The sequence below is a fragment of the Mustela lutreola genome, chromosome 12 (assembly GCF_030435805.1).
Source record: "Mustela lutreola isolate mMusLut2 chromosome 12, mMusLut2.pri, whole genome shotgun sequence".
Classification (NCBI taxonomy): domain Eukaryota; kingdom Metazoa; phylum Chordata; class Mammalia; order Carnivora; family Mustelidae; genus Mustela; species Mustela lutreola.
This window is the reverse complement of record NC_081301.1, coordinates 43,376,204-43,396,359: the sequence shown is the minus strand read 5'-3', so window position 1 is coordinate 43,396,359 and position 20,156 is coordinate 43,376,204. Positions and strand designations below refer to the sequence as shown.

Here is a 20,156-nt window from a genome sequence, read left to right as displayed (position 1 = left end):
TCATTGCAGCCAATGTCTATTAGAAGTAAGAAGGAGATCTGGGTGCCATTAGATAACATTTAATCAAGGAACCAAGAATAGCCAACTCTTACCCACCTTTCTTTTTTTTTTTTTTTTTTTTTTTTTTTTTTTTTTTTTTTAATATTTTATTTATTTATTTGACAGAGAGAGATCACAAGTAGGCAGAGAGGCAGGCAGAGAGAGAGAGAGGGGAGGAAGCAGGCTCCCTGCTGAGCAGAGAGCCCGATGCGGGACTCGATCCCAGGACCCTGAGATCATGACCTGAGCCGAAGGCAGCGGCTTAACCCACTGAGCCACCCAGGCGCCCTTACCCACCTTTCTATTAGGTGTTGAGGTTATGTGTGCTCAAGCACCAATGACAAAGAAAATGCAATGTCATACTCCTTTATTCATCAGGCTTGGACCCCAACCACCAAAATACATCTCTTTGATAAACTCAGTAGGAACCCCTTGGCTTGGGTACAGAAGCCTAGAGCCAATCTTCAAAGTTGAATCTTTTTTTTTTTTCAAGATTTTATTTATTTTTTTGAGAGAGAGACAGTGAGAGACAACATGAGCGAGGAGATGGTCAGAGGGAGACGCAGACTCCCCATGGAGCTGGGAGCCCGAGGCGGGACTCGATCCTGGGACTCCAGGATCATGACCTGAGCTGAAGGCAGGCGCTTAACCAACTGAGCCACCCAGGCGCCCTCAAAGTTGAATCTTACCTCTAGCCTGCCATTGCGGGGGCAGAGGGAGAATGAGTTCAGTGTTCCTGAGTACACACAAGTGGGAGAAAAGAGGTGAATATTGGGTGTCTTGGGCTTCTGCCAGCAGGTGGGTAGCTAAGCCATCTTGCCCTGATGCCAAATAGGAGACGAAACCAGAAGAGAGTCACACCTATGTGTTTGATCTAAAGAGGTCCACTGGCCTCATCTGTACATGAAATCAGAACAATAAGATCAGCAACTCCTCTTCCAAAGGAAAGGCCAAGCAAATGCCAAATGGGATCTGGGAGAACATAAGTAAATTTCCTTCTCAGAAAGCCTCAGTATCTAGTCTTTCATCACCTAAGGCTTTCCTTTTATAAGGTAGTCAATATTGCACTGCTCTTAACACTTAATGCCAGCTTCATTCATAACTGACTCTTACTTTCCCCTGTGCTTGAGCCTTCTCTTATGAATTATTGTATGTGTGTGTGTATGTATGTGTACATTTTTTTTTTAAGAGAGCATGCAAGCACAGGCACGTGAGCAGGGGTATGGGGGAGGGGCAGAGGGAGAGAAAGAGAATCCCAAGCAGGCTCTTACACCTGCTGCAGAGCCCAACACAGGGCTCAATTTCACAACCCTGAAACCATGACCCGAGCTGAAATCAAGTCAGACGCTTAACTGACTAAGCCACCCAGGTGCCCCAAATTATTATATTTATAAGCATTTATTTCCCATGGCTCTGCTAAGAAATGAAAATTATAATCACAACCCAATCTAGACAACATGTGGAATAATAACGCAGTTCAAAATCCTTACCAGAGTGCTCCCTCATTATACACAGATGGTGTCTATGTGGTGGTTAGCATAGTCTTGGGATCAAACAGCTGGTCTTACTGATTTTTTGGCAAAAATTCACTTGAGGGGATTTGGCGGGAACTTTCTGGCCTCCACAAATTCAGCTACCCCAGAGTTCACCAGTGCGCAGTCTGAGCTCTATCCTAATCCACAAAAGAGGCAAAAATTCTGTGCTCCCATGGACATCCACTCTCCTCCCTCAGATCTTATCAGCCAGGTCAGGCTCTTTTGCCAATGTCCACGAAAGCTCCTTTTCTCCTTTCCAGTTTTCATTACAGTCTTTTCATAGGTGAACAGCCAAAATGAACATTCACCACCTTGGCATGCCCGTCCTTCCTCAGTCTTAGTTCTAACTTACTTTCTAGAGTTAGATCCTATTTCTGAAGACTCTGCTCCAGCAAAGTGATTTTTCTTAACATAGCCTACTATTTCCCACGATCAGCTTCTGTGTTCTCACTTCCATACTTTTCCTCACTCCATTCCTTGTAATGCCTAGCACACTAGCAATGGAAACATCCTTGCAGATGACTCACTCCAAATGATTCATTTTCATCTGCGAAAACTCAGTTCCAGAATTACTGGAACCAGAGAACATAGTGTATCAGTCAGCCTTTGCTTTTTAACAAACCACCCAAAACTTAGCAAATAATGACTTGGTATTTTTTATGATTATGTGTGTTGGTGGGCAGCTCATCTGATGATTATTGCCTAGGTGCATCATTCAACTGCAGAGTCAGCTGGACTAGAAGGTCTAAGAAGACCTCACATCCGTATGGAAGTTAGCATTGCATGGGCAGGGGTGTCCTGGTCTCTAATGGCTCATCTTTCTGCAGGCTTCCTTCTACGGTGGTCTCAGGCCAGTGGTCCGTGAAGATGAAAGATCGAAGCTACCAGGATTCTTGTGACCTAGATGGGCATCATACACTATCACTCCCACTACACTTTACTGACCAAAGCAATTAACAAAGCCAGCCCAAACTCAAGGATGTGGAGGAATAGACCCCAGCTCTGGATGAGAAGAGCAGCAAAGTCAAATTGCAAAGCGGAATACAAACTAGGGTGGGAGAAATCATGGCCATTAAACAATCTTTCACACGAAACAAGGGAAGGACCAGCTGTCTGGCTGCAATGATACAAAGTTCCTGGAATTCTGGGCAAAGACTCCTTAGAAAGCTTCTACCTAGGGCAGAATGGAATGAGTGGAATGGGATCCAGGGCCTGAGACAGATAAGGATATCAAGAAGCAGCCAACCAGATCATAACAAAACTGCCCTGCCATTGCTGAATATGGTTCTAGCATCCTTTGAAAGAGAAAGCCACAAGAAACACTATTATTGAGGGAAGGGCAGGGAGTTAGCTCTACAGACAGCTCCAACCATGCGGGCGGTCTGAATAGGAGCAGCCCCCATGCTCCTGAGACTGGTCGTCTGCTTTAGACGCCTCCAAACTCAACTGTCAACATGCCAAGAGTTGATTAGTACCCTAGAGCCTGGACCACGCTAATCAAACCCGTGAGTGGCTCTTGTGTAAAGAAGATTGCCCTAATCTACGAAGATAAAGAGTCCATTAGAGGGTTCGGCTGCTTGAGTTCCTGCTGTAAAGCAACACAAAGATCCAACTCCTATTTAAAAAATGACCGAGTAACAATAGGATTCCAGTCAGGGGAGCCATGGGGTGGAATGAAAAGATGGGCTGGCTTTAAACGGCATCCCTGCCAACTACAAGCTCTAGGACCTTTGGCAACCCCTGTCTTTTCAAGAAAAGTTCTCTTTCTCCAGCCCTCAGTTTCCCCTCTGTAAAATAAGTATACTTATACCTGGAAACGTTACTATAAAAATCAGGAAAGTTCCTAGGACATAGCAGTGTACAATAAATGTAATTATTTAAAATAATTATAAAGTACTCAATATTATTCTAAATCATTACTAAATATGTACTTTATTTCACATAACACCAAGATGTAATTGCTCTGTCAAACAGTGGGAACATCTTGTCCCTGGGACTCTCATGGGACTTTGTTAACATGTTTAGAGAAATCTAGATCAATATTTAAAACTTTGCATGAGTGTCACTATCTCTGTCCAACCTTCCTGGGAATCTCCTATGTTTCTATTCTCCTACGACTACATATCTGCTTGTAAAAGGCTTGGAAGCAGAGGCAGCAATGTACTAGAAGTGTAAATCAGTTTCATAATTTTCCATGACCTGTATAAAATGTATTCACCGAGGTGTAAGAAACAATTCAGCTAATCTCCCAAGGATGAAGATGTCACTAATGAGGTTTTATTGTATAAAGCTATAACCACACTCTTAATAACAACCACATTGGAGGCAATTTGCCCATCTTAACACTAACACATTGCAATTAAGAATTTAGATTAATTTCCCACCATGATTCCAGAGAAGGAGGACGGATGCTCTGTCAAATAAAATGGCAGTGTAAAGCCAGGGTGAGGTGGAAAAATACATAATTCTCTTTAAAATAAAAAGACTTGTCTAAAATAACATTTCAAGTATAGTTACTTTATTTGCTCCATTTTTTCTAAAATAATTCATTAGATAATGTGCCATCCTTTCTTTATCCTCTTAACACAGCTCCCCTCACACATATTCTTGCTGAAATAGCAGACCACTCCAATCATTTGGATGATCACTTCAGCTGTTCATCTTACCACTAGCTAACAGAAAATGTGGTCTTCTTCAGTCTGCATTTACCCACTCAAGCGGATACCTTCAACAAGGAGAGGGCATATACAACTGTACGTCTTTCTTTCGGAACACTTCCCATAATTCTCAAAATATTGATCATAAATGAGCCTTGTTCTGAGACATACTGGAAAGTCCTCTGCTCAGAGATTAACCAAGACCAGTAACACACAATGAGGAAAAACTCACCAGCCAGCAAAACTCACCAGGTCACAGAATCAAAAATGAAGGGATTTCCTGATGACTCACAGACCTGTACCCCTGGGGCAAATAATACATTACATGTTAAAAAAAAAAAAAAAGAAGAAGGGATTTTGTTCCCTTCAGACTCACATCCCTAACAAGAGGCCCTAGGCTTAGTCTGCTGAGGCTGCCTTAACAAAATACCATAACTGGGTGACTTAACCAGAAAATTATTTTCTTACAATTCTGGAGGATGAAGTCCAAGATCAGGGTGCCTGCAGGGTCAGGTTCTGACAAGGGTTCTCTTCCTGGCTTATAGATGGCAAAATGCTGTGCTCTCCCTTCTTGCTGGGTCTAATAATGCCAACAACCCTATCAGATTAGGGCCCCACTTTATTACCTGATTTAAACTTAATTACCTCTTTAAAAACCCTATCTCCAAACATAGTCAAATTTGAGGTGAAGGCTCCAACATGAGCTTAGGCGGGCGAGGGAGAACACAATTCAGGCCATAGCATGCTCAATAAATATTTAAGGAAGTAACTGACAAGCAATTCAAGGTATGAGCAAAGGCACAAAAGCATGGAATAATGCAACAGCAAATAATCCTGTTTAACTGGCAAATAGGCTACTTAAGGGAAATAGTGAAAGGTATGATTGGAAGGCTAGGTTGAGACCAGATGAAGCACCTTGAGTATCATGAAAAGCACTTTTACTTTACCCCATAGATAACAAAGTTTTGAGCAGATAAGCCAAGAGTAATGCTCCATTTTAGAAAAAGTATCATGGCAAAAGTTTAGAGAATGACTTTGCAAGGTGGAGATCAAAGGAAAGAAGACTGATTAAACATCATTGCAGTGGTCCAGTAAGGAATTAGTTACAGTGATTGGTCTTTACAAAACGTTGCATCTAAGATGGGTATGGCAGATTCTTCTCTCCTTGGCAGATGAGGGAAAAGAGCCTCTGCCTCCAAAAGGCTCAGTCTCCACATTAAGAGACTAAATCATGATCATGTGGATCAGATTATAGAACAAGGATGCCTAGCTCCCAGTCCAATCTCTTCATATAAATATCTCCCAACTCAAGAGTAAAATAGGTAATTTACATATGGTTTCCATGTCTCCTGGAAGGCAATCTTTGCTCTTTTCCAATAAACCCGGAAGTCTGTAAAAGAACAAATCGACTTGGTTTTCTAGGAAAAAGGGAAGATGGAGCTAAATTCTACATTGTCAGCAACCAGACAGGAAGTGTCCCACAATGGTTAAGAGTGTGGTTTCCAGCAGGCAGCTGGGTCCAAATCCTGGCTAAGCCTTGTGCTAGTATGATTCCATAAGTCTCAGTCTTCTTGTCTGTAAGATGAACATACAATGAAATAATCCATGAAAAGTGATGGCTGCACAGCAAATATCCAGTAAATACAAGCCATAGTAATTAAATGTGTTCTTCTATCTGATAGTCTCAACTATATATCAAATAGGAAAATATATTTTAATTGTTTAAGCAGCACAAATTTGTTGAGCAGAGTTCCTGATGATCTCTAGAATCAATGTGTCTCATAACTGGAAAAGTCACATGTCACCAGGGAGAGGGAAGGAGGCTTACTTCAAACAATGAAAAAGGAAAATGTTACTCGGAGCATTTTGGCCTAATTTCAAATACAGAGTTAAAGAAGGAAAGAAAATTCTGTCTCTCCAAAAAACAAAAAAGAAGCAAACAAAAAAACTGATCATATACTTTATCTACTAGAAGGTTAAGCTTATAGATTCAGTTTTTCAGTGGTATACATTTATGCTAATTCATGAAGGTACATTCTGTTGATTACAAATGAAATGATTTTGCTTGGCAGTCAAGTGCAGGAAGACAAATATCAAATCTCAGTAGCTACACTTCCAGCTGTTTCGCAAACAGAGATAAAAGATAATCCCTGACTAAATAGCATCACTTTCAAGATAAAAATCAAGTTTCAAGTGCACTGTATCGAATAGGGGAAGCCAGGTTTACTCTAAAAGTTTCCAATAATTGGGGTTGAATAATATTTATCAGAAGAACTTGTGTACTGTGTTGAAATTGACAGGAGTGGTGCTTTTTGGCACAGTGGGATGCTAATATCTGTAATTAAGGAAAAGCTTAAAGAGCATCTGCAAAGTGAGTGCTTAGTTTGACAAAACTCTCTACAAGTAAATTTACTGCACTTCATTATTTGTTTCCAACCAAAGGCACATTAAAAAAAAAAAAAAAAAAAACAAAAACGCAAAGGTCATGTGGCATCACGTCACTTCATAAAGCCCCACCACCATTTTTAGAGTTAGTGATATCATCACCATCACCTTCCCATTTCCTCGCCCCCAACAACCTCACTTCCAAGGTCAGTTCTACTCCCACCTCACCATCTCCCCCACCCACAACCTTCACTACTACTTCAACCACTGCAAACACCAACAGCGCTACCACCAATGAGAACAGTTCGACCACTAATGTTGCCAACTCCACCACCACCACCATCATCCCTGTATCCATCTCCATCCATGTTTCCCTCACCATCATTACCAACCCTCACACACTGACCAGCACACCATGTCCACGGTGCCTTCCAAATCCCCATACTTCTGCCATCACCATCACCGTCACCACCATAGTTCTTTGCCAACCTCTATTGTACAATAAGCTACAGACTCTTGTGATCTCCCCTTCCTTCAAGCCAAATTGTCTAACTGAGACAAGTGGGAGTATTACAATCTAGTCATTAAGCACTTAACCAATTTATATTCCTATGGTGATCCCAAACTCCTGCAGAATTTAGGTAGAGAATAATGTGCAAATAAGCAGGACACTTTTATTTATCTAGCCACTTCACTACTGTCTTTTGATATTGTGGATTTTTTTTTAATGTGGCTAGCATTTTTTTAAATTCACTCATCCCTCACCGTCACTCTACAATACATCCCTGAGAGTGAGGTTCAGCAAGAGTACATGGTCCAAGTCAAGCACAAAACTAGTTTACACATTTGGTAATATTTTTAATAACAGCAGAAAGTTTAATTCCGCAGTCCAAAGAGTCACATTGAAATCACAATGTCAAAAATCTCTGGGATGAATAGGCTTACATTGCAATGCCGTCTTTGAAAAACCTTTATTCACATGTAGACAATTGACAACGTATCACAACTGATACCAATAATCTATTTTCCCGCAAAATACACTATCCAAATATTTTTTCTGATGACAAAGAACACAAAATCACATATAAAATATTTTTACGTCATTTAGAATTCCCAAACTCCAGCTTGTCCATGTGGAAAGGTTTGATTTGACTAATATTTCTCAGGTCAGTCACCACACTCATGGGTTATAGTCAAATATACTCTAACTTAAAGAATCAATAACAACTCAATGTGTTGCATTATAAAAAGGTATTATCTGGTTTAGGAAAATGGGGGGAAAGTTTTGGGTCACTCTAAAGAACAATGAGACTGCTATTGTTCATTAAATTTCCCTATTTCCAGTCTACTCCCTACCTCTTTTTGTTTTGTGTCTTCAGCAAGTTGAAACCTGCTGTTTGCAGGAGGAGCTGGGCTTTCTAGCCAACTAGGTTCTAACTGGGTACAGCCAATAGGAGACAGTGGAAAGGGAAGCTGAGCTCTCTCTTCCTACTGCTTGACACCTTCAGACTCTGCTTTTGTCTCCTTCCACTATCACAGCTAAAGCCAGGCAGCTCTAGTAGTTACTTGACTAACCACAATACTATTTCCTTCCCTTGTCCTTTGGGTGCTTTGATTGGCAATTAATTACCCATTGTTGCTAGCCTTGGGTGCCTCAACTTTGCTAAAGCTGAAAGTAAGCACTGCATTAGGGCTCCTTCATTTGTCATCTAGGCTGAATTCTATCTCCTGATAGCAAGCTGATTAAAACAGCAATGAAGAGGGGGGCCTGGGTGGCTCAGTGGCTTAAGCCTCTGCCTTCAGCTCATGTCATGATTTCAGGGTCCTAGATGGAGCCCCCGCATCGGGCTCTCTGCTTAGCAGGGAGCCTGCTTCCTCCACCTCCCTCTCTGTCTGCCTCTCTTCCTACTTGTGATCTCTGTCTGTCCAATAAATAAATAAAGTCTTTAAAAAAAAAAAAAAACAATGAAGAGAAAGAGATATGATCCTTACGCTGCTCTTAAAATCACCTTGAGGAGAGGTCATCACCAAAATCTAGTATATGGATAAAACAGCTCAGGAGTCTGCTTAAAATTAGCATTAAGGAAAATGGTCAGGCAAGATATTTTTTCCCAGGTAGGTCTTTCTCTCCACTTTCAGCTCGACCCCCTGGCTCTGAACTTACGGAAGACAGATAATCGGAAACATTACATTCTAATGTACTCATCTCAAGCTATGAGGAAAAGAGGCCAAAATTCTGGGTAGGATTCTTTCTAGGCAGAGAATAGTATATAATTAGAATATCCTTAAGATATTCCCAAACCTCAGAGCATCTTAGTGGCTTAAGCATCCGACTCTTGATTTCAGCTCAGGTCATGATCTCAGGATCATGGAATCGAGCCCCCCACTGAGCCCTGCGTTCAGTGGGGAATCTGCTTGAGACTCTCTCCCTCTCCCCCTGCAAACTCCCTCCCTACCATTCATGCACACACTCTCTCTCTCTAAAATAAATAAATCTTAAAAAAAAAAAAAAGAATAAATAAAAGATGTTTCCAAACCTCTTGAGAACCTAAGTATGACATAGAATATACAGAGGAGGGAGTCTCCATAATATTAATACTCTCTTACATTTTTACAGTACTACAGTTCCCAAATGCTTTTACATTCTTCATATTATCTGACTTGAATATTGCATAATTAGGGAATCAAACTCGTAACAGTCTGGAGAAGGTAAACATAGAGGATCGAGAGAACACTGAAAACTAGCTATCCTGTAAAGAGTAAATAACATTTGGAGAGTAGGTATTCAGGTACACAGGGCAATCTCACCTAATGCAATTGTCCCGATTCTTGTTAAAAAAAAAAAAAAAAAAAAAAAATTGACCATAAAGCAATTTTCTTTTAATCAAAACCTATTTTTTCATTGACTTCCATTACAAAACCAAAGATTTGTTCCGCACAGGAAGCACTTTAGCCCTAAGTCCAAATAAAAATCACACTTCACAATGCAACAAACTCCTCTCAAGTCAATTAAGTAAAGTAAAAGCTATAGTTTCCTGACAGAACAATAATCACATTCAAAATAATTCAAAAAAATACGAATAAAGGCTCTGAAGCAACCTTCTCTTAAGGACAGATCCAGAGAGGCAAAAATCATCCACAGAGGCTTTCAGAGAAAGCAGCCTGTGATGTTGTGACGTAGAGTAAGAAATATTGGGTCTTCCTCCCATTCCCAGCATAGTTACTAAAGCCTTTAGCTGTCTCTGTTGGAGGAGGTCAGCCGGAGGCCGGGACCGGGCGTCGACCCCCACCGGTGAGCCCCAGGCTATGGAGGCCTTGCCCCGCGCGTCGCCCGCACTGTTCCCGCAGCGGGGCCACTTTCAAGGACACAGCCCGGAGAGAGCACTGCCTTGTTGAGCTCAGTACCTGTGGCCCAAACCAGCTGGGTCCTCTCTGGAAACCTGGAAGCCTCTGGCAAGCAGGTGTGAGAACATCCTCGCCCCGCGCAGCCCCAGACGCCCCGTGAACTCCCTGGCTTTTGAGAACCTCTACCTCCCTCCACCTACCTGGAGCGGTTGCCTTTTCCTCGGTCTCCCCTTGCCCAACCCTCCCGCTCCCCACCCCAAGCCAGTGCCTCCCAGTACCGGGCCAGGGTGCAAACCAGCAATTTCCTAAAGGGTAAGGGGAACACAGGTGAGAGGGAGCGGTGTTTGTTATTCATAACAAGCCTCTTTCAACCACAACTAAGTTTCTGTTAATGAGTTGACTTTGGGGAAACCCCTCCCCGGGGCGAGGTGGGGGGCGCTAGTTACCAGGGAACCAGCCTGGTGATTGGAGAGTTCGACCTTTCAGCCCCGCCCCCATGCCTCTTCCTCCCTCCTTGTAGGGCGGAGTTTGAAGGACCCTGGGGAGGTGCCGCTCAAAACTTGCTACACGGTATAAACGACAGGAGGAAATAATAATAATTTAAGATTTAAAAAAAAAAAAAAAAAAACAGAAACAAAACTTTTTACACTGCCCTCTGGCATTTCATTCCTGGGGACTTCCTCCTTTGGCTTCAATACTTACTTCTCCCGGAGTTTTCTTTTAAACTGGAAATATCCTTCAAAAGGAAACGTGTTATACCTTTGAAGCCATGTTCTCCAAATGGTAATCTTTGGGCCATCTACAGAATCAGAATCACCACGGATGCTTATAAAAAATGTACATTCTCACCCCCACCCTAGACCTTCCGAATCCGTATCCCAGAGACTGGTCTGGGAGTCTGAATCTTAACAAGCTCCGAGGGGCATGTTAACATTTGAAAACCACTACTTGGTGTGAATAAGGTTATCAAACCCTTTGCCTCAGCACTGTTCCAGAAAGGGGGGAGGGAGGATATTACCCTATCCTGTGCATATTTTGTACTCTGGGCGCACAAGTGTTCCTTATTCTCTGAGATGCTAGAGCCCTAGGAGGATACAATCACAATATCCTCCAGCTGTAGAGGCTTGCGCTTAGTAAAGCGTGTTTTTATGGACTCTCTTTTTTAATCTTCACAGCGGTCCCGTAAGGATTACTTTTATACCAATTTTTTATATAAAAAAATGGATTTTCAGAGAAATTAAGTCTCTTTCTCAAGGTTACACAGAGCTGAGATTCAACGGTAGATTTTCTAATGCTAATTCTCATGTTTTGAGTCTGACTTGTAGCCCTTGAAAAGTTAAATAGCCCTTAAAAGAAAGAAAGAAAAAAAAAGAGGGTAGATGGGACTTAGATTGAAATCTCAAATAATCAAAAGATGAGAGCCCAGAATGGGATTAAAAAATTCTTATGTTGGACATTTACAATTCAAAGTAAATTGCCCTGACTCTCCATAGCCCGGTCGGACTGTAATACCACAAAAACACTTGACTCTAATCAAAGGCCAACAGAACACTGGTTGTTCTCAGTCATTTGATTTTTCACTAAGCTCTAAGGATCCTTTCTCAGTTTAAAGTGGAATTTTATATGTTCTGCGATGGACAGAGCACAGTGAAACAGGCTATATTATAGCTCAGAAAAATATAATCTTTTTAATCTAATTTTTATTAAGCAAAATCTTAAGCATGCACAAGGCAGAGAGAATAGTGTAATGATCCCACATGTACCCATCACCCAGCTTCAACAATTATCAAGATTCTGCCATTCTTGGGGGAAAAGTAGTCTAAAAAAAAAAAGTCTCAAAATCCTACAACAATGTATAAATTTAGAATTCTGCACCACAACACTCAAAATATTTTCAAATAAAGAAGCAAATATGTATATTAACAAATAAATTTATACATCCACACATATTTTTAGGGAGAATGAATTGCTTCCCTTGTGGGGATGCATACAAAATGCCTGCTTACAGCTCAAAAATGTGTGCGTTTTCACAATCTGTTTGATGGCAGGCACTAATGGTCAGAAAAAATAAAATTTAGTCCTTACAGTCTGTCCTGTCTTTAAGCAAAATGCATGCCATTTACTTGGGAGCTATATAACAGATGTGGATTTAAAAGGAAGAGACCAGTTATAAAGCACTAGGGGGAAGCTGTGCAGATGTCCCTGTTTTTAATGTGTTACTATGCAGGGCCAATTTATCTCACTGCAAGTGATCTAGGACTTCATGAAACAGCTCCAGCTTACAGATCACCAATACCGTTAAGGCCTTACATTGTAAGAAGAAGAAAAAAAAGCATTCTTAAACCTGGTCATTAAGGCACACAGGGTAGTGTCCTGGACACATTAAAGCAGATAAGTAAGATTAAAAGAAGGTAGTGTTTGGGGGAACCACCATGCAAGGCATATGGGGACAGGTCTTAGCCCTTTGTGGGAAGGCAATTTCTTAAGATCTCCTCGTAGAAAAGAGCATTAGATAGTTCATCACACCAGAAGCTTGAAATGGCACCATTATTATGAGGGTGAAAAATTATTCTTGTTGCTTTCCTAGAGCTGTAGCTTTCTATAGATCAGTAGCTATCACAGATTAAGCGATTGTTTATTGCCAAGCACTGTACTAGATCCTTTAAAGGATGCAAAGATTATCTCACTTAATTTAAGTGAGGTAAGTGTTGCTAATAGATTTCAGAGCTGAGGAAGCTAAAATTCGAGTATAAGTAACTTGAGATAGAAAGTGGCTGATTCAAGACCTGCCCTTGGTTCTTTCTGATTCCAAAGTCTCTTCTGGAGTTTTCACAAATGACGGCAATTGAATTAATCCTTTCTAGGACAATCTAGCAATATGTATCCCCTTGCTTGCTTGATTCAGCTACTCCTTTTCTAGAAATTTAACCTGTGGGAATAATTGAACAACATTCCGAAGCAGTACACACAAAGAGATCTATTGCAATGTTGGTTATGACACTAAAAATTGACAACCACCGAAGTGTCCACTGAGACTGACAAAAAATAATTTTGATAAATCCACATACTGAGATGGTATATACCTATTTAGAAGGTTCCAAGGTAGGGTGCTCAGGTGGCTCAGTAGGTTAAGTGTCCAGCTCTTGAATTTGGCTCAGGTCACGATCTCAGGGTCATGAGCTCAGGTTGTGGAGCCCTGGGTGGGGGCTCAAACTCAGCAGGGAGCCTGAGGTTCTCTCTTTCCTTCTGCCACTCCCCCCACTCCGGCACGCATGTATGCTCTCTCTCCCTAAAAATAAATAAACCTTTTAATAAATAAAGTTCAAGGTAAGGTATATATTGATATAAAACCTCTTTGAGATCAAATAATCAAATTATAGAAGACAATTTTAATAGAAGTATGCATGTGTATGTGTATGCATATGTATGTGTGTTGGGGGAGAAAGACACAGAGCAGACTTACCAGTGGTTTCATTCTCTTCAAATTATTTAAATTTTTAAACAACTATAGAGATAAGCATCAGATAAAAAAAAGTTAAGATTTTTCTGTGTGAGACACTAAGTCCCTGCTCTTCCTCCTAAAAAGTCAAACTCCTGGTGCAATCCCGCCCAGCTTTTGACAGTGACATCAAGGGATATTCGTGAGAGATGAAGGGTTTGTCTTTATTCAGATTTGCAAATCTAATTTGCAAAGTCTTCCCTGACCACTGGAGGCAGAAATAGATGCTTCCTCTCTGGGCTTCTGGGACATCCTGAGTACATTCCTCCTCATAAGATCGTTATCTCCCTACTAGAAACATTTAGGTTACACATCTGTCTCCCTCACTCGATTCTGAAATCCTCTGATGAATGAGTGAGAGAAGGAGAGAAGGAAGGAGAGAGGAGGAGGAGAAAGGAGGGAAGGAGAGAAGGAAGGGAGGAACCAACAGGTCACGGATGATGTTTCATTTCAGAAAGCTGATGATGTGTTCCTGTAAGGGCCTACTCAGCCAGAGCGACCCCAACTCAGTTAAACAGCCATTTTGTTGTTTGTGCAGTAAACTTAAATGAACCCTCCCCCTCCCCCCCAGAGAAACTTACTTAGAAGCAAGTCCGGGAAACCAGTAAAATACGGTCGGCCAGTTCCTAATAACAGAGCCCAGAATACAAGGACCGGTCAGGCCAGGTGGAGACATCCAATCAGTAAAAAGCACATACTATGTCCCTAACCACCAAAGAATGTAACCCCCACCTTTTGGGCGCCAAACTTGGGCGCCAATTCTGACCAGAGTGATAGGCTAGTTCAAACAGCTACTATAGGGTAAATTGTAATTCAGTTGGCCACCTGCGTGTGGCCCAAGGTGACTATGCAACTTTTTGTGTGTGTTACAATCTCATTGGCCACCTGTGTGTGGCCAGGCTTAACCACATGGCCTTTGCTCTATAAAAGTTAGTCTGTGAGGCTGGGAGGGGTCGCTCTCTTTAGAGGCGGCCCTGACCGGTCAGTCAATTCTTGAGCCTGTTGGGAGTCATTGCTCTTTTCGGAGGCGGCCCTGGACAGTCAGTCTGACTTCTGATGCTTGGCATGAAATAAAGCTTTGCATAAGTTTCACTTCATCTCAGTCTTGTTCCTTTGATAACGGACCCCAACAGTTCCAAGTCCCCATCAGATAACCAAAGTATCTATGAATCAGTTAATCAAAGCCCAAGCGAAAGGTGCTGCTGTAGAGAGTCTTGGGCCATGAATCTGGGGATAGGCAATGGATGTAAAACCTGGATTTTCTACCTAGAGGGTTTCTGAGAAAGTCCCTTCATCTGAATTTTAGGTTCAGCTTTTGTAAAACTGACAGAATAATACTGACACTTAAGGACAAAATTAGATAAAGTAGCAAAATGCCTGGCACATAGAAGACATTCAATAAATATTTGCTGTCGCCATTATTACCCAGTGAAGTTAGTGTACTATGAGGGGCTTACAGGAACATGAAAGTACAAAATTAAGGATTGTTTTTAAGCTGCTGCTGCTTCATTTCAGATGCAGCAGCAGTCATTGCCTGCAACAGTAATGTCCCCATATCCTCCAGGGGTGTCAGATGGATCTCCTGGGTAATCTGCCTTGAAAGGCATCTACTAGACCATTTCGACATTTGGGCAAGAAAGAATGTCTCCCAGAAACCGAAAGTTGAAGTCTTTGGTGACCTCTAGGATTCATGTAATCAAAAAAACTTTCTGATTTACAAAACAACCAAGCAAACAAAAGCGAAGATATTAGGGACAGACTCAGATACAGTATTAGTGGGAGTAGAACCTGGAAAAACCTTGAGATACTGAGGGACAGTATCTATCAACATGTAATGTGCTCATTACTCTGGGAGCTGGCAATTGTTCATCCAAGAGTTTATCCTATAAAAACACCCGCACAAATGTGCCGTTCTAGATGAACAGTGTGAAACACTGTTTGCAGGAGTGAAAAATCAGCAACAACCCAAATCAATAGGGAAATGGCTAAATAAATTATGATACATCCCTCCAGTGGTATATACTGCAGCTGTTAGAAGGAAATTGATCTATGTATATTTCCATGATAAAAAATGTGCCAAATGTATGAATAAGTGAAAAAAGCAAATTGCAGGGCAATAGGAGCCCAATTTGGGGGGGGGGGGGGTGAGGGAGGAGGGGTCAAAAAGCCTTCGAATATACATAGAAAAAAACCTAAAAAATGTATTAAAAATTCTTCTATTTTAAGGTGACATCAGGGGCTTTTACTTTCTACTGTATGCAGTACCTTATCATTTAGATATTATAAATAAGCATGCTATTAATTATATTGGTGATTAAAAAACAAAAACATTATTTTTTAAATTCCAGTTGTTAATGGGAAGGAAGATAAAATATGGGGAAAAGAATTATTTTGTTAAAAATCTTAAACTATTCTTTATGATGGTTCTCGTCCCCAAGGCCCTTTGACCTTTAGCCAGAAAACTGGCCATGCCCTATAACTCTGTTAGCTAACGTGATAGATCTGACTGATGGTAAATGGGACAGGAGACCATCTAGAATGGTCTTTTTCTTTTCTTTTTCTTTTCTTTTTTTTTTTTTCAAAATGAACAAAAGCCTAATATACAACCTGGCTGTGAAATATGTAATTGGAAAAAGTATTGCCCCTTGGTTAAAGAAGTGACCTCCAATGGGCTATAATTCCTCTAGATTGAACATTTTGTTACAATTGTCCACAGAAACTTAAAGAGGTTATTTCCTTGATCTGCAGGGCATTCATTTTCTACTATAAGCATCCCACAGTGTAATGTATATACCCTACATATAGAAGATTAATAGCATTTCTTTAGTGCTTTTCCCCTGAACTTCTCAATACAAGTGGTGCTCGTGAAAATGATTGGATCTGAATCACTTTTGAGCACCAGCATTCAAGCATTCCTAGCTGTTCTTTGCTCTTATTTCCACCACTGTTGCATATTCTTTCTTTAAAAAAAAAAATCACCCAACTCACTTAAAATTTTTTTAAAAATGCAAATAAAAAGTATTTTCCACCTACCATACTGACAAAGATTGAAGAAATGGGCAAAATTCAGTGCTGGTGAGTGTATATACTCGGGCACTATCTTGGGTATGTAAATCAATATACTTCTCCCAGGAGATAGATTGATAATGTGTATCAAAATGGCAAATGTGAATCCTTCTGACACAGCCATCCCCCACAGGAGTGAAAAGATGCATGCTGCATGAAAAACTATAAATAACTTGTTTTGTCATTAATACAGAACAGTTTTAAAAACTTGACTATTCAGACAATAGAACATTAGTTCTGAGAGAGTTAAAAAGGGATACTACAATAAATGGAATAGGGTCCTCCAAAAGTTCATATCTACCTCCAACATCAGAATGTAAACTTAATTGGAAATAGGATATTTGCAGACATAGTTAAGGGTCTCAAGATGAAATCACCCTGAGTTTTTGGGTGAGCTCTAAGTCCAATGACTGGTGTCCTTATAAGAAAAGAAGATATTGAGAGATACAAAGAAACACACAGGGAAGAAAGCCATGTGGTAACTGAGACAGAGAAAGGGGTTATTGTAGCTATAAACTAAAGGATGCCAAGCATTACCAGCTACCACAGGAAGCAAGGAGAGAGGCATGGAACACATTCTCCCTAAAAGCCTCCAGAAGAAATTAGCCCTGTCAACACCTTGATTTCAGACTTCTGGTCTCCTGAATGTGAGAAAATAATTTCTGTTATTTTAAGATACTCGGTTTGTGGCCATTTGTTATGGTGACTCAGAAAACAAATACAGATACAATGTTGGGATTTGTTTAAAAATGATCCCTGATTGGGGGGATGGGTATTGGAGAGAGGTATAGATGAGACAAAATAAAGATAATCATACATAGGAGTTCTACAATATTCGAATGCTTTGCATATATTTGAAATTTTCCATCACAATGAAAGGTAAAAAGAAATATTATGTAGATTTAAATTTATTGATGGGAAAATATATCTGTGAACATATAGCTGAGTAAAATAAAATAGGTCATCAAATATTTTGGCATCTTATGATTTATCCTAAAGAGAGATTCCCAGAATGATACTTACCAAGATGTTAGTCATTTCTGGATAGCGTTGAGTTGATTTCTTCATGTTTCTTGTATTGTTAGAATTTTTTATATTAAAGATGATTGGTTTTTTTTAAAGCTATTGTCAACAACAACAAAAACAACAACAATAATAATGTCCTCTTAAAATTATACCATAACAAAAATTTCTTTCTTTACCCCATAACAAATATTTCCTTTTTCACCTCCTCCCCTGCCCTCTATCAATCCAGACTTAGCACAAGCATTGTAATAAGTGCCTATGATAAGTCTGAGATTTCTATTTTCATTTTAAAAAAATAGAAGGTCAAGGAAAATAATCCCTCTTAACGTTACTAAAAATTTTGGATAAGAGTTCCAAATTAGGCACAGAGTTTGCCAAAAATGAAGCATCATTTTCAGCCATTACCTTAGACATTTCATCAGCAAGAGACTTTAGGAAGTTTGACTCCATTCCAACATCACCAGACACCGTCCTACCTGATGGGTAGAACAATTCCCCAGTCTCTGGCTGTAATAGGGATACTTCGAGATCAAAGTCCTCTTCTCATGTTTCAAGAGGGTTTGCTACAGTGACGTTCAAGTTATGCTAGAAGAAGCAACAAGATTCAGGAAGAGATTCTCATCCTTCTAACCAACCCATGCTCCAGCCAGCCACGCCTCGGGAATGCAAGGGAAACATCCAAAGAGAGTTTAAATTCCAGTGGGTAAAAGAAATAATTCTAGCATAGAGAGCAAGTACATGACACACTTGCTCCCTACTCCCAAGTCTGTGACAGTCATCCCTAATTGACCATGGCATTCTTTCAGACTGGAGGCTGGATAACAATTAGGCAGGGATCTGCTCCCTACAGAGTTGGTTCATGAGCTAAAAGATATTTGCCATCCCTAGGTCCTATTCTGGAACAAATTCTGACCCAAAGCCAAAGGAGCAGTTTGTTAGCAAAACACCAAAGTAGAAGGGAGGGAAATCTTAAGGAAAAAAAAAAAAGACCATAGTCATATATTTTATTTAGCATCTACTAAGCACCTACTGTGTGCCACCTCTGGCAATATGAAGAAAACTAAGACACAGTCTCTTACCTTAAGGAATTTATAGAAAGAGAGAGAAAATTGCTTTAGAAATTAGGAAGTTTAAAAAAAAAAAAGAAATTAGGAAGTTAGACTTCAGAAAGAGCAAAAAATAAGATGCATAAGATTCTATGGAGGGATCCTGTCCCTTGGTCAACCACATTCTTCTAAAGGTAAACTCAGAGCTTAGATTTCCAAGAACTACAACACAGGGGCTCTTACAATTAACGTACAGGCTTTATTCTCTGCTATGCCCAGAAAACACAAGGAATGCAAGGCATCCAAAAATACTGACTCTCTCCTAACTATACTCAGAGCGGGGCACCTGGGTGGCTCAGTGGGTTAAAGCCTCTGCCTTCGGCTCAGGTCATGATCCCAGGGTCCTGGGATCGAGCCCTGAGTCAGGCTCTCTGCTCAGCAGGGAGCCTGCTTTATCCTCTCTCTCTCTGCCTGCCTCTCTGCCTACCTGTGATCTCTGTCAAATAAATAAACAAAATCTTAAAAAAGAAAAGAAATACTCAGTAATGTCTTCTGTTGAGCAAGTGTCCAGTATTTTCACTTACTAACGCTCTTCCTCAAAACAGCTCTGCAAGGTAGATATTATTATCCTCATTTTAGTCATGAGAAAATAAAGTTCCAAGAGGTTGAATGAAGTATGAACACCAGGAAATAGTCTTTACGGGGTGAAAATGGGATTTAAACTTAGATCTCTCTGAGGCCATGTGCTTTCCAACATGCCAGCCCACCTCTGAAAAGGGAAAAAATACACCTGTCGATTTGTGCGAGCAGGTACACTCACAGGTATGCACGCATACATATGGTATATACATGAGTATGTACCCAGCAAAGGCCAAAACCACACAGTTCCCCAGGACACCTGCATTTCAGTGAATCACAACTAAACAGTAATGGCCGCCATCAATACACTGACTGCAGACACACGAATTGAAGACTGTAGCTTCTGATCATAGGAAATGCTCTCTGGAGCATTTGATTCTACAGACTCAAATCAGGAAAGTTCTCATTGCACACCTTCTCCACTGCTTCTACAGCAACCAAGAACCTAATCCCTTTATTTGAAGATCTCAGAGAACAAGCCGTGTATGAGATCATTTCAACAGAGCAGCCACAGGAATATTTATGCCGCTTGGTGGTGGTTTTGTCACTGCTTTCTTCTAGGTTATTGTGAGGCCTAGAGAACTGCAAGTCCAAGTGAGAAAGACAGAGGGGAAACAAAAAACCCTGAACAGAACCAGCCCCCTTTGGAGAATCCAAGATGAGGGACAAGACTCACTTCATCAGTCCAAAGGCCTCTAAGAGAAAAAAAAAAAAAATCAGGAAACTAGACCAGTTTGATTCAAAGGTACCTCAAAACGAAAACCAAAACAAAACAGTCTGCATCAAATAAGAGCTTTCTTCCCAGAGTAAATGCCTCAGATGAGTTAATCACCTAAAATTAAAACACACGGTTCTCATATTCAGTTTTTTTTTTGTATTGCCAACATGTTCCAGTGTTCGAGTCGAAACCAAAGATTAA

The 20,156-nt window shown here is 40.6% G+C and overlaps 1 long non-coding RNA gene across 2 annotated transcripts in view; it reads right to left on the bottom strand.

Annotated features, from left to right (window-relative positions):
• Window positions 1–10,236, bottom strand: part of LOC131812615 (uncharacterized) — a 322,153-nt gene extending 311,917 nt beyond the window's left edge. For both annotated transcript variants that reach the window (XR_009346419.1, XR_009346420.1), the window contains exon 1: window positions 10,162–10,236. This is a non-coding gene — a long non-coding RNA (uncharacterized LOC131812615). The remainder of the gene's footprint in view (window positions 1–10,161) is intronic.
• Window positions 10,237–20,156: the final 9,920 nt, after the last annotated feature.